General features: G+C 37.1%; 1 protein-coding gene and 1 long non-coding RNA gene across 2 annotated transcripts in view; both read right to left on the reverse strand.

Annotated features, from left to right (window-relative positions):
* CNTNAP2 (contactin associated protein 2) overlaps nucleotides 1–13,582 on the reverse strand; it is a 1,021,743-nt gene that overhangs the window by 756,652 nt on the left and 251,509 nt on the right. The gene's annotated exons all lie outside the window — the stretch shown is intronic.
* Nucleotides 7,223–10,813, reverse strand: LOC132084487 (uncharacterized). The gene is made up of 3 exons (XR_009420075.1): nucleotides 10,669–10,813; nucleotides 10,109–10,201; nucleotides 7,223–7,621 (listed from the first exon to the last, which is right to left on the reverse strand). It is a non-coding gene; the product is annotated as an uncharacterized LOC132084487 (long non-coding RNA).

Here is a 13,582-nt window from a genome sequence, read left to right on the forward strand (position 1 = left end):
CTAAATAAAAGTAAATCCTATTTATATGATATTTTAAGTGGTATTTTTGCTTTCCATTTATAGGGAAACAAAATTCTATATACGAACTTGAAAAAAATTACTGTTATCACACATGCACATCCAAAGTCCCCCAAACAAATAAACACCAACAAAGCCAAACCCTCAAATCAAGACCTTTATTATATAATACTCCTGCTTCCTGTTCATTTACCCACCACTCAGATTAGCAAACTGGTACTAAATTTTTCACCTTGAGTTGATGAGAAGGCTCTCCAAGTCTCAAGATTACACTTATGCAACCAATGATTTGATTTAGCTCTTATTTCATCCCGAAGCCATCTCTGATTCAAGCACAAAGCACAGTCACAACTTTCATAATCATCACCAATCAACTTCGCTCCCAACTGAGCTTCTAAAACAGGAAGACTGTTTCCTAATGACAGTACAACACAAAGAAATCTTTATTCCCTCTGATCCACTCATTTCAGGCACAACCATATAGTTATAACTCCTGTTCTGTCCCTCTATTTGACTGGAAATCTCTTCAATCTGATAATTATCCCAGGACACTACTTAAATTCTCCTGTCAGTACAATAGAAAACTCTGCTTTAGGGCTTAAGTTATGGTATATTTCAATTTTACGTGTTTACTTTCTAATTGAAGAGGAAATAACATAAAGCCAAAGAGCTTTTCAAGAAAATTTGGGCCGCTGAAACACACACACACCCAGATGGGTATTAGAAAGATGAATTTATAGAAAAGCATTACCTGGGTTAAAGAGTAGTACCAAGAGAAATATTTGACATGATCCTAGTGAAACACTGGTTTGTTTTCCCTACTTCCAGCATGATTTATTCTTCCCAGATTAGTAATCTTCTCATTATACACTTTCAGTCAGTCAGGGCACAATAGCTAAGTGAGCACAGAGTCAGTAAACTCAATGATAAAGATCTTGAATTTGATACAGATCACCACCAATTGCTTAAATTTAAGAATTAAAACTACATATATTCTCTTTAGACCCATTCTCCCAGATACAGGAGCTTGTAACTACTACACATTGGTTGTAACTAGGTTTGTTTCACTACTTGTAGAATAAAATACATTCAAGTAACCAAAAGCATTGTCTTCCATTGCAATTATCTCACAAAGTAACTTCACACTTTTTTGACTTACAGAATCGTGTATCAGAAGAGATTGAAAGAAATACAAAAAGAAATCTCTTTATTGAATTGGATTATACCGTGACTGTATTTTGTGTGATATTGCTGATATTTCCTTCTTTTTCATCTTCTGCATTTCAGAAGGAAAGCAGCCAAAGGAACTTGGCTAGATCAACTTAGACCTTAGTAGGTCGGCTTCTCAAGTCCAAGATAGAAAACCTCCTGTCTCCATCTTACCCTCCCCCCATTTATTTTGCTTTTCTTTTACAGCTTGGAGCTGCATTTTTCAAACTGTACACAAAGGAGACAGAAGGCAGAAGTTGTGTGCTTGAATATCACAAGGCTGATAAAAACACCAAATCTTGTGTCTCTAATTTCACATCTAATATCACAAATATTTCTTGCTATTTGAGACATGAGCAGCATCCCTCTCAGTAAAGATCACCAATTTAAAAAGTTTAAAATGACACTCCTGGTCAAAAGCATTAAAAATATGGTGTCTTTCTTCCCAAATTAAGCACATATCAAAACCATTCTCTTCATCAACTCCTAGCTATGACAAAGGTGTGAAGTCAAGGCAGAATAATCTTATTGTTACATTTTTCTTTCCCATCCTAATTCAAAACACTCCCTGTTCTGCTTCCTGCTCCTTTGCCTTTCCCCTCTTTCAGCCAAGAATCACTGAACATTCAATGCTACCAAGAAGCCTTCAAATTTACAGTTTTATCACAGCTCACACAGAGTGGGAAAAAACCTCACACTCCTAAATATACTGTATGAAGACACTAACAAAGTCAAGGAGTTAATGAGTCCACCTCAGTTTCACATTTGGGCTGTTATATCTGAAGCTGCTTGGCTAGAAGCATCTATTTTCCTCAGCAAAACTGAAACTCTGGAGATACAAATTTGTCACACATTTTGTAGGTCATAGGTCCCTCGTTGCACATAAAGGCACCATGGCCTTTCACACTCGCTAGAAAAACATATTATCAACTCTTTCTTGGCAAACCTTACAGGCTGTTAAATCAACACAGGCAGTAGACCATAATTATTTATAGTGTTTTACAATTCATCCCCTTGATGGGAGCTACTCACAGATCATCAGTGCCTAGAGTTTAGTAGAGCGTGAGTTTGCAACCACCCACCACAAATCCTTGCTCAATAACCAAAATGCTTCTTTGTGCCACTCATTTCCTTTATTTCTCCTACCTTCCTTCCAACAAATCTTTCACAGCTGCATTTGGCTGCTGCTTACCAAGCGGCAGAACCAACAGCATGGGCAATACACCTCTGCCTCTGTCCTGCAGAGGAAAGAGCAGAACAGGCTTCCTGTCCCACATCCTGACCAACAGCCCCTCACCAAGGGAGCCACTCCTAGCACTAAAGAAACAGAAACAACATGTAACAGAAAGATTTTAGGTTCTTAAATACTTATATAACCATGAGATTCAAGTTGGAAATCTTTAAAGGCTTACATGACTTGGGTCCAAATTCCCTCTACCAAAGTGAGATGCAACAAAAGTTCCACCTTCAAAGTAAAAAGAACTCCCTCAAAAATACAAATATCATGGTTTTACTTTTTATTCTCCTCCAGAGTGAGGATCCTGAGTGCCCCATTAGGAATCAGAGCAGCACGCACAGCAACCCAAACAACCCAGACCACAAAAATCAATCAGAAACCTGAAGCCATCCTGGCCTCAAACTCCTGAGTTTTTCCTACTCTCCAGTCTTCTGGCTGCAGCATAGCGCAGCACTATCAGATCAAGAACACATTCATTCCCTTTCTAAGCTTTCCCTCTACTTTTAACCCCCTGCTGAAGTGAGGGCTGTGTCTCTCCAGGTGTGCCTGCTGGCAATTTCTGTGATAGCAGGAGCAGTGGTGAAAGACACCTGATCACAGTGAGTCTGAGAATTCCTCTGCTTTCACAGGGGCTACACCGCTTTCTGCCGTGCACATTGTTACTCTAAAATTGTCTACAAGACAAATAAATTAAAAGAAAAAAATCGTGTTGAGCACTTAATGAAATGGGAGAAACATGAAAATCCAGAAACTAAGAATTAGTGTGTATTTGTGGCCATAAAATAGAAAGGCAAAAAACTGCTTCACATTTCTTTCTCCACACCTTCAGAGTGGCTATTCAGCTAAGGGCATTATCTGGTTTCTCAGAGATTAAGCTCTCCTTGGCTCTGGCTGCTATTGCAACCATAGCAATGTTCAGAAAGAAAACAAGAAATTGAAGTTTCATTTCCTGGTTTTCCAAGTCTTTTGCAAACAAATTTTAAGATTAAGCTATGACTTTCATTTTTTCCTGTATCTCCTACTCAGAAAGGAACAAAATATCCCTGCTTGTCTCCTGCTCCTTTTGGAATACAGTCATGTATTATCTTACAACCAGCAGGTAAAAATAGAACGAAGAACGTCTGGTCTGCTCTGAATTAACTCCTTTTCTTCCACTTTGAACCAGTTCTCATAATTTTTAGGGCAACTACACTGTGTTGCACTGTATTTAATTGAATTATTTACTGCCGCTATTGAGTATTTGTGTCTGTGGGAAGGCTGAAGGACAGACGATTTCTCTTTCCTCACAGATGAATGCAGACAGCATTTCAACCTGTTTAATGATCTAAATTAAAAAAGAAAACAAACATCTAGATGGCAGTGCAAAAGTTTCCCACATACCTCAAGATTGATACAGTGCTATTAACTCTTTGTAGTCCAGTCATAGTTGAACTTATAATGCCTATGAAATACTTCTGTTTTTTTTTCCAAAAAGCTCATATGAAAAAGGAGACAAAGGAATCACTCTCCATTTCAAAAGAAGATCCCTTCAAAATCAAACATCAAGAGTGACATGAATCTCTATTTCCAGAAAATTTCCTGCATGTACCATATCTAGAAAGTATCTGGCATGTGGCATGCTTCCCAGACAACTGCTTGAATTAATGACCGAAGTGGTCAAGAAAAGTGGTCTGTCCTTCATTTCATGCTGTCAGGAAATGTCTATCACACCCTTGCTATTTACTGAAAAGCAAGTTTCTCTCATTTGTTTATTCACTTATAATATCAGAATGACATTTTTAAAAGTATATTTAAAAATTCTGAAATTAAAAAAAAAGTCTTGAAAATCTTTTTTAATAGCTACAGCAATACAGTTTTTCTAAGACAGGTCAAGACCCAGGGTTCATTGCATTTTTAAGTACCACAGACAGAGAAGGAACTGAAACACACATACTCTGAAGTATAATCTGATTTTGACCCTGAAACTTCAAGATTATCGATGTTTTCCTTTTTGAACCCTTCCACTTTGAAAGGAATCTAGGTTTAGAAAAATGGTTAGCAAAATGCACATATGATTAAAAAGTGAAAATCAGGTAATTTAGGAGAGAGGATTTTCTTTATATGCACCTTTTGCTTAGGAGCAACCACTGATATGGAATTTACTATTAAAATAGTGACAGATATAGGTCAGAAATGCAGAGGGGGCATAGCTATCTTAGAGGACATAGAGACTCACGTAACCATTTATCAATTAGAAGGAATTATTAAAACTGTCCCTTGGTGTACCACACTGCTTCAAGGCTTTCACAAAACCTTTCTGGTGTTTGGGGCAGCTTGGAGGCACTTTGAAACTCAGGACACTAAGGTAACTGGCCAGAAGATTCCTTGTAAAATGGCTGTTCTGTAAATGGCACTAAAATGACACTAAAAGTAATATAATGTCTAGCAGAATAGAACAAAGATAGACATTTATTAGATTTTATTTCTGAACTTTTTTGAGCAAAGTAAGAATTAGCCCCCCAATGCTCTAAATAACAAAATAATACTAGCATGAAGACATATTTCCAATTAATGAAAAGTTTGCATCTACACCATCAAATTCTAATAATTGTTCTTTATGGATAAAACTCAAGGCAAAATTCAATGCTTTTATTCAATTGGCCAATTGAGTCTGTTAAGCGTAAGAAGAAAGATCCAGGCAGCTACAGGTAAGTCAGCCATGCCTCACTCCCTGGGAAGGTGGTGAGGAAGGTCAACTAGTCCTTCTAGAAAGCATTTCCAAACATAGGTGGTAGAAAAACATGATTGGAAGTAGTCAGTGTGGATTTATAAGCAAATGTACTTAGGGACATGGGAGAGGAAGTCTTGCATGTTTCTGTAGTTACTCTGTATTTTAAAAAAATAAGGTACACATGAAAGTTCTTTCTGTGAAAGAAGTTAGTGTTTACACACTGCCCTACTGCCCTTTTGCTCCATTCTTATGAGGCTCCACCTGGATGCTGAATATAAGAAGGAGATGGACCTGTTGGAATCCAGAGGAGACCACAATGATCAGAAGACAGGAGCACCTCTGTTGTTAGAACAGGCTGGGAGAGTCAGTGTTGTTCAGCCTAGAAAAGGCACTGGGGAAACATATCTGCCTTCCAGCACAGGAAGGAGACTACAGAGGAGCCTACAAAAGATCTACACACATTTTTTTACCGGGGTATGTAGTGACTGGAAAAGTGGAAGTGGCTTCAAATTCAACAAGGCACTACCCTAAAAGAGGATAGAGTTATTCTGGATACAAGGAAGAGATTCCTTGCTATGAGTAATAAAATGCAGGAACAGGTTGCCCAGAAAGGTGGCAGGTGCCCTGGAAACATTCAAGGTTTGATTGGGGTTCTCAGCAATCTGATCTATTTCAAGGTGCCCTTTCCCTGGATACATTGAAGATCAGGTTAGATGAAGCTCTGAGCAACCTGAGCTATTTTAAAATGCCCCTGCTCATAGCAGGAGTGTTAGACTTCATGGCCCTCTAACCCAAAATATCCTATGAATGTATGATTACTAACTTGCAGCCTGTCTTAACGCACTTTAAAATAAGCAAATTTCTAATACCAGATAAGCTGTGGAAGACATATTTTCTCCTCATAATTTTAAAAGTTGTTCAAAAGCACTACATAAGAAAACTGATGTAATTTTTCTTTGCAGAAAAATAAATTAGTAACTGCATAACCTCAAAATGAATGACATAAATTTTAATTTATAAAAATAAATACAAGATCAAAATTACCATGGGGCAAGCATTCTGTTCAATCAATTTTTATCTACTGCAAACAGCATGACCGGAACTTTTTCTGTTTAATGCAGGGCACTCTGCTAGAAACCTGAGGAAAAATGAAAATAATAGTGCTGATACCTCCTATGTCTAATTATTTAACTGCTATTTTCTCTGTTAACAGTGGAAAATACTTTTTCTGGGTTTATCAGTTGCTACAGCCTCCCCCCAATTCAGTGCAACAATCCAGACCAAGGATACTACACACATTCATCAAAGTAAACACGGGTGACCTAAGAATGAACAGCCATCCTCCTGCTCCAAGTTTCCACCCTGCTGTGGTCAAGACAGCCACCTGACAGTAAATCTTTAGCACATTACTTATTGCCAGTATTGACAAGACACTTCCTGCTGAGAGCGGCTGAATATTTCTGCATTAGTACACTCTGTCCCTTATCACAGCTGCTATATTTCCAAGTGCCTTATGTGGGTAAAGGTGAATGTTCCAGGCTGAACCAATGGGGAGACGGACTCTTTTTTTTTTGGCAGAGGTCTCCAGAGATGAACACACTCACAGCAACAGCAGAAATGTTTTTATTCTCAAAGAAATAACAGGATTATGTCAAGATGTTTTCTACCAGACTTTGAATATAAGCCAAGAAAGCAACATATTTCACTGGATCTGGGCTACATTTCTCTCTGACTCATGATATTTCTCCAGAAGCCCATCACATACTGACAGCACTATTACTTCCTCTGCCCACACTGAGGAAAGCTGATGTCTCTTAAATCCTCGAAGGTTTTCTCAGATTTCTAGTGTAGCTTGCAGTTAAGGTTTTGGACCTTATCAGGACTACTCTCACAGGACATTAAGAATTGAAAGTAGAAACTAGAATACTTTTTTTTTTTTTTACATACTGAACATTTCTATACATATCATCCTTTGAGTGACTTCAGATAGTTCACACAAATGTTTATCAAAGTCCCAGCTGAAATCCCAGTGGATAAAAAAGGCCTCATCTAGGAAATGGCATGAATTAGCAAAAAGTTCCATGGAAGAGCAAGAGTAAAATTTTAATATAGGGCATTGTGCAGTTAGAAGATAACAGTTCAAAAGAGAGAAGGTATGAAATACATTTATATAGCAGTAATTTTGTTCCTTCCTTCCTTTTTTATATTTCTCTTTGCTGTCCCTTTCATATCAAATTTAGTTTATCTGTACCAGTACCTGAAATTCCATTGGCAATTTTCCCAACCTTTCTTTTCCATCAATGCCTCATCAACATAGCTTACTCCACTACACTGCAAAATTCAAAGCAGTCTTTTTTTCTCATTAAGAAAAGCATGTAGGGCTTCTGTGAAGTTCCTATCTACTCTCCAAACTGTTGGCTCATCACAGGAATCAGATTCTTGAAAACCTGCAGAAATGACAGAATGAAAAATCCAAACCCCAAATATTTTACGAATAAAACAGGAAAGTGAAGGTGGTCACCTTCCCTATCAGTGGTAGTCTCTCAATTACATGGAAAAGATCCAGTTTCTAGATTAAGCTCTCATGCTGAGAAGATGACTCCTCTGTGCTATGCTTTGCTGCAGAAAATGTAAATATTTGGCCATTGTTGCACCACAATCTGTCTCCCTCCTTCTGCTCTGTTTATTCTGTAGTGACACACTGTACTAGCAATTCACTCTCCTGTCTATCTTCCAAAGCCACCAGCAAGGAATAATTAGCAAGGATGAATTGCACTGAAATTCAGAAGGGTGTAAGTTATATTGTTCATAGTCTAGAAGGAGACTAGAGAAAATATTGCTGAAAAATAAATTAAATGTCGCTGAAACTGGTCAGGTATCAAAGGTTGATTCTTTAAACAATGAACCTGCCAATCTTAACAAGTCACAGTGTTGCTATTAGTTTTGATGTATGCACACCTACTGTATATCACTACATTTTCCCTCTATTCATTAATTTTTAAACTTTAGCTCTGGTCTACCACAAGGCCAGTGCCTGCAGGCACATTTCATGTAAAGGCTGACATGAGACACTGTGCATCTAAACTCATCTCTTTGAATTAAAACCACTGGAATATCTAAAGCCTTTCAATCCATAGTTGGTACTGTCCTCTAAAAACAGGTCTCCCTTCTGCCCTGTCAGGGTGATCTTAAAGATCTGTCAGTCATATGAATATCAAATCTATTCTAATACAAACCACTTTCAGCACATCAATGCTTTCACATTTACTTTATGTGACTTTGCCACCACTTAAATACTTCAGTCTATTTATTGTTTCTGTGTTTAAAGGAGGTAGTAATTGGTGAAATGAGTGAAACTACCACACAACACTCTGGAAGACCACATTGGTGTTAATGTTCACAAATCCTATGAGGGTTCAAAAATGAGTTAAAATAGGTTTCCAATACAGCCAAATTTAAAACATACTGTAAATGTTCCTTCAGCTTCAATATATTTTATAATGCTTCCTGAACACTTCCCAGTTGTGGCCTTGAAGATCAGATTTTTATACTCTATGCCAGTTAAATTCTTCCTAAGGAAGAACTGAATTAGTGTTCTATTAAGGATGGGTGCCATCATTGCCCAAACAGTCCCCAAAGAATGAAATATTTCTGAATAACAAGCAATTATAGCACCATCAGATAGTTTGGAACAGGGAGCACTGTTTTTTTCTGAGGATGGGAGATTGTTGCGTCCTTTTTTTTCCTAACTTCATACTGCATAGCAATATCAGGTTAATGGTCTCCAGTGCATTTTACCTGTGGTCAAAAACACAGGTAAATGAGATTGACTCAAGATGATTTCCTTAACTTATCCGACAAAGATAAGGGCACCTCAGCCCTCTCCTGACACCTCAGGATTCCCAGCACATATATGCGCAGGTCTTCTCACAGTTTTGCTGGAGAGTGAAGTACCCCAAGAGACATGCTGCCTGCCTGCTTTCTGTTGCTCCACCTCCCCACCTCAAAAGAGAGCAAATCCCAAAGGACATAGACTAGGACAGTGCTCACAGCTACTGCAACAGCAATGCTCCCCTGTTGTGGTATCTCAAGCACATTTAGAGTAGAAAATAGAAATACAACCCTCACACCAAATTACTGCTCACTGGTGAGCTGCAGGATGCTGTTCTAATGAATCATTATTTATTAATTTTATAGCACAATACAAACAGCCCTCAGCTTCCTTCCCTCACAAATCAATAGCATAAATATGCAGCCTTTACTGGCAGGAGCTGATCCCCATTGAATTCATGATCAGCATGAGAAAAAGCCACAAGCAATATTTTTTGTTGTACCTAAAAAGCCCCCAGCAGGAATGATAAAATGGGCAGAGATAGCACTGCTGATAAAAGAATGTATGTGGCATTAAAACTTCGTATAGCTTTAATTAACTACATGTTTTGTTTTTTTTTTAAATGCATATGTATATTGATTTGCCCTTTCAGGTGGATATTATAGGAACAAGATAAAGCAAAAAGGCAGGGATGATGGCCCAATATACACTTAGAAAGAAAAAAAAAGCCTAAGTCAAACATGACTCATTACAATACTGGCTTGGCATTTTAATCTAAGACATCTAATTTCTGTTTCAATGCCTAACTACAGAATGTTCAGTGGTTTTTTAAGCAACGCAGGGATTAATTCAGTAATTTTTTATGAGCAGAAAATATCTAAGCATAAGAGGAAATTTCAAAATAATTAAAAACAACAGTAAGAAGGAAAAATGAACAAAAAGTCCTAAACCCCTCAAAATCTACATTTATTAAAAATGCTTCATTCTCTTTAAAATTTATGTTGAAAGCTGAGCTTCCTAGTATGCTTGTGCACTAGCAACCCAGAGTATCTGAGCTGAAAAAAAAAGGGAAAGGTTCAATTAAAAAAAACCCCATACATACAGGAGTATTATCCTGGTGAATCTTAAGATTCTTGCTTTCATGCACTCATTGTGACCATTCTACTCATGTCTTGGCTCCCAGTGTTCCCAATCACTGAAAATAGAATCCCAAAGACAATTTAAACTGATATATTGACTTAATGAGCAAATTAGAATTACCTTCACCTGCATGTAGAAAACCACCATTTCCCTGCGCTTGTTTGCATTCCCAAATGGAATTAAATTTTTATCTAGCTACAAATTTTTTCTGAGGCGAAGTTTGGTTGACATTAAAGGAGATAAACCAGGGTGGTTGAACTATGAACTTAATTAGTCATAAAACAAAATCTCCTGCTGTGTTTGGAATTTGTGATATCACTCATCTCCAAAAGGAGAACAAGTTTGGGATTAGGATTTCTGTTCCCAAAAATCTAAATTCCCTGATTAAAACTTTTAAGCATCGTCTCTGCTCCATGTTAAGACAAATACAATATTCCAGAAAAAAATATTGCTCAGATGGTGACAGCGCCAATTCTTTCTGAATGTGAACTCTCAGGACTTAAAAATTCATGCAAAACTTACATAAAAGTCATGCACATATGTTGTCACCTTATTGTAGGGGTTTCATAGTGTTGTCTCCTTCTCACAAAAGCTTCATACACTCTTGGTGTTTCTCATGGGCATCTCCTCAGAGCACTGACTCTTTCTTCTACACAAAGTAACCAACTGACTGCAGTTCCCTTCTCAAGCAGCCACCCCACTCTGTTATAGCACTCTGCTTCTCATTGGTTACAGCTGTGGCCTGGTAAAGCCAGGCCTGTTGCTAATCTTTGACAATTGGCCCAGCTGCAACTCCTTAGGGGTAAGATTACTTTCTACACTATCTTTATTTTCCTATATTCTATCCCCCTACACACAAGCAATTAAAGTTTTAAACAAACAACAGATAAAAAGAGTAAAAACTAAAAAAATTGGAATTACTTGCATAATTATGAAACTTACAAATACACATTGAAAATATTTTCCTAGGTACATTGAATGAGTAGTTTTACAAATAAAGTCCATTTGTATGGTATCAATTTGGATTGCATGAACTTATTTCCATATCTTTCCCTTCTCTAAACTTACCTGCTACTGTCCCATCACCAGTCTAATAGCAATTAGGATTAATGTAATTAAAACGAGAAACATCTCAGAAACTTAGACGTTATCTGCTTTATTTTCCTCTGTTGGTATGTTCTAATAATTTATTTTTATTTCCACTTTAATAATGATTTTACTATTTCATATTAGTTTGCTTTTGGTAAATTAAATTCAACACACCAAGGACATCAAAGAAATTAGCTGTTAGCTGCATCAGGCTTTAAAGATCCAAAACAAGATATTGTTTTTCCCTCAGTGGCCTCCATAAATATACATAAAACATACTGTGAACGAGTTGAAACTGGAAACTCCAAAGTTAGATTTCTATAACCAGAAATATGCTTTGTTTTCTGTTCCCCTTCTCCCATCCCCTTGAAAATATTTGGAAGTCTTGAATCAAAAATCTTTCAGGAAAAAAAAATCAAACCAGAAATTATCCACCAGGAGAGTCTATTAACATGTTCTTCATGTTACATGGTCTTCACATATGGTCCATGGTCTTTAGATCACATGGAATGACTATTATGCAATCTTTTCTCCAAATTCAGTTTTTCCTTATCTTTTAAATTTAAATATCTCCACAAAAATTTCAAGTTTTAATTTCAAGCAGGTAATAGAAAAGAATACTACTGTCCTAAGAGAAAACAAGTTATGCTGACAGTCACAAGTCCTGTTCTCAACATAAAAGATGGGACTCCTTCCAGAATATCTATTCAGCCTTGCACCACTGAGAGAAATTATGCTGGTGTCACAAAAGGCTTCTGTCCATCTGGATGCAGTCATGATTAAAATACTGGTATTTGAATAAAGGTGCTCATAAGTGAATTACCAATCACCAATCTGAAAGAAACCACATGCTACTTTTTTTTTTAAGGTAAAACTTTTTCCATAATTTGTTCACAATATATACATATATAAATATGTTAAAGGTATGTCAAAGCTTTAGCATTGAGAGTACTGCCATGACCAGATAATCTCTTTGCTCACTTACTTTGAGAGATGTTCTACTAAGTTCAGGAAGAAAAATGTGCTACTTGGCATCTCTACACAGAAGTATCTGACAAATATGCTAAAGATGACCTTATGGCTCCAAAGAGCTCTTGAGATAATTGATCTACAAACACACACATTATCAGACAGCAAAGCAAATTATAGCCAGCCTCTAAAGGCACCAGTAGCTCAATAAATGATTTCCTGACATTTCAGTGTATTACAGACACAGTGTATCTTTCCTTTGGGGTTCACATCACAGCAGGTCTATTTTCTTTGTAAACTCTAGATGGAGATGTACAAAAAGAAAAAAAAAAAAAGAATCTAAACAAAGCCATAAATATAATGGCAGGTTTGACTTTTGAAAATGAAAATGTCTTGCTAGGCTATTTGCTCAAAATCTAGACCACGGCAACAGCTTTTGCAGGTTTTTCTGTGTGGTACTTAACGTGATTGTGTGGTGCAGTACTATATGTATTTTCCCAGAAAAACAGGGCATAAAAAGCCCTACATTTAAACTGACAGGATATGATTAAAGTATCTTTTTCTGTCTTTGACATCTATCCATACAAGAAGAGTAGATGAAACCTCTGAGTGTTCAGATTTCTCTTCCTCCATCTCCAAATAAGTACAAAACCTCCCCAAATCCAGTTCCAGACACTGAATGGCACAGAGCACTAAGAATTCTGCATGCACGTTTTGACCTCCCCAGTCATCAAGTCAAATTTATGCGAAGTGAAAAGTGACTAAAATGTCCAAGACTGTGCATGGCTGTATATGAAAACCTGATGATTTCAAGCACAGTCCTTGTGGACAACTGTCTGTAAAATAATAACTGGCAGATTCTAAGCAAGTAAAAATGAACATTCACAGAAACTGAGCATCTTACATCTTACACCTTACATCTCATGGCACACAGAGCCAGCACGCAGATGTTTGAACACCACTGCAGCAACAGTAAGTACTTACACATTTCTTTATGTCAAAGCACTCTGAGTTATATAAATCTGTTAACTTATCTGTGGACTTTCAGGGACTGTTATAAAAAAAAAAAAAAAAAAAAAAAAAAAACAAAACCAAAACTTCTTTTGGATTTATCAGCAAAAATTGCTTCTCTGAATGAGAGTACATCAAGCTTTCCAGACATTCCCTAAGAAGAGGAAATAATAGGATGTTTAGAAGCACCCACTAAAATTTGTTCACTTGAAAAGAAATGAAGAATCTCATCTCCAGGCTTCAGCATACCTTTTCAACAGACAGGATAATCAGCATAGTTTCTCAACACCTGGACTGAAAACCGTAAGTCACAGTGGCTAGTCAAGACTGGGAAGGTCTTCAGATAAAGAACCTGAAACAAAACTGG

Source organism: Ammospiza nelsoni, chromosome 1 (assembly GCF_027579445.1).
Source record: "Ammospiza nelsoni isolate bAmmNel1 chromosome 1, bAmmNel1.pri, whole genome shotgun sequence".
NCBI classification, from domain to species: Eukaryota; Metazoa; Chordata; class Aves; order Passeriformes; family Passerellidae; genus Ammospiza; species Ammospiza nelsoni.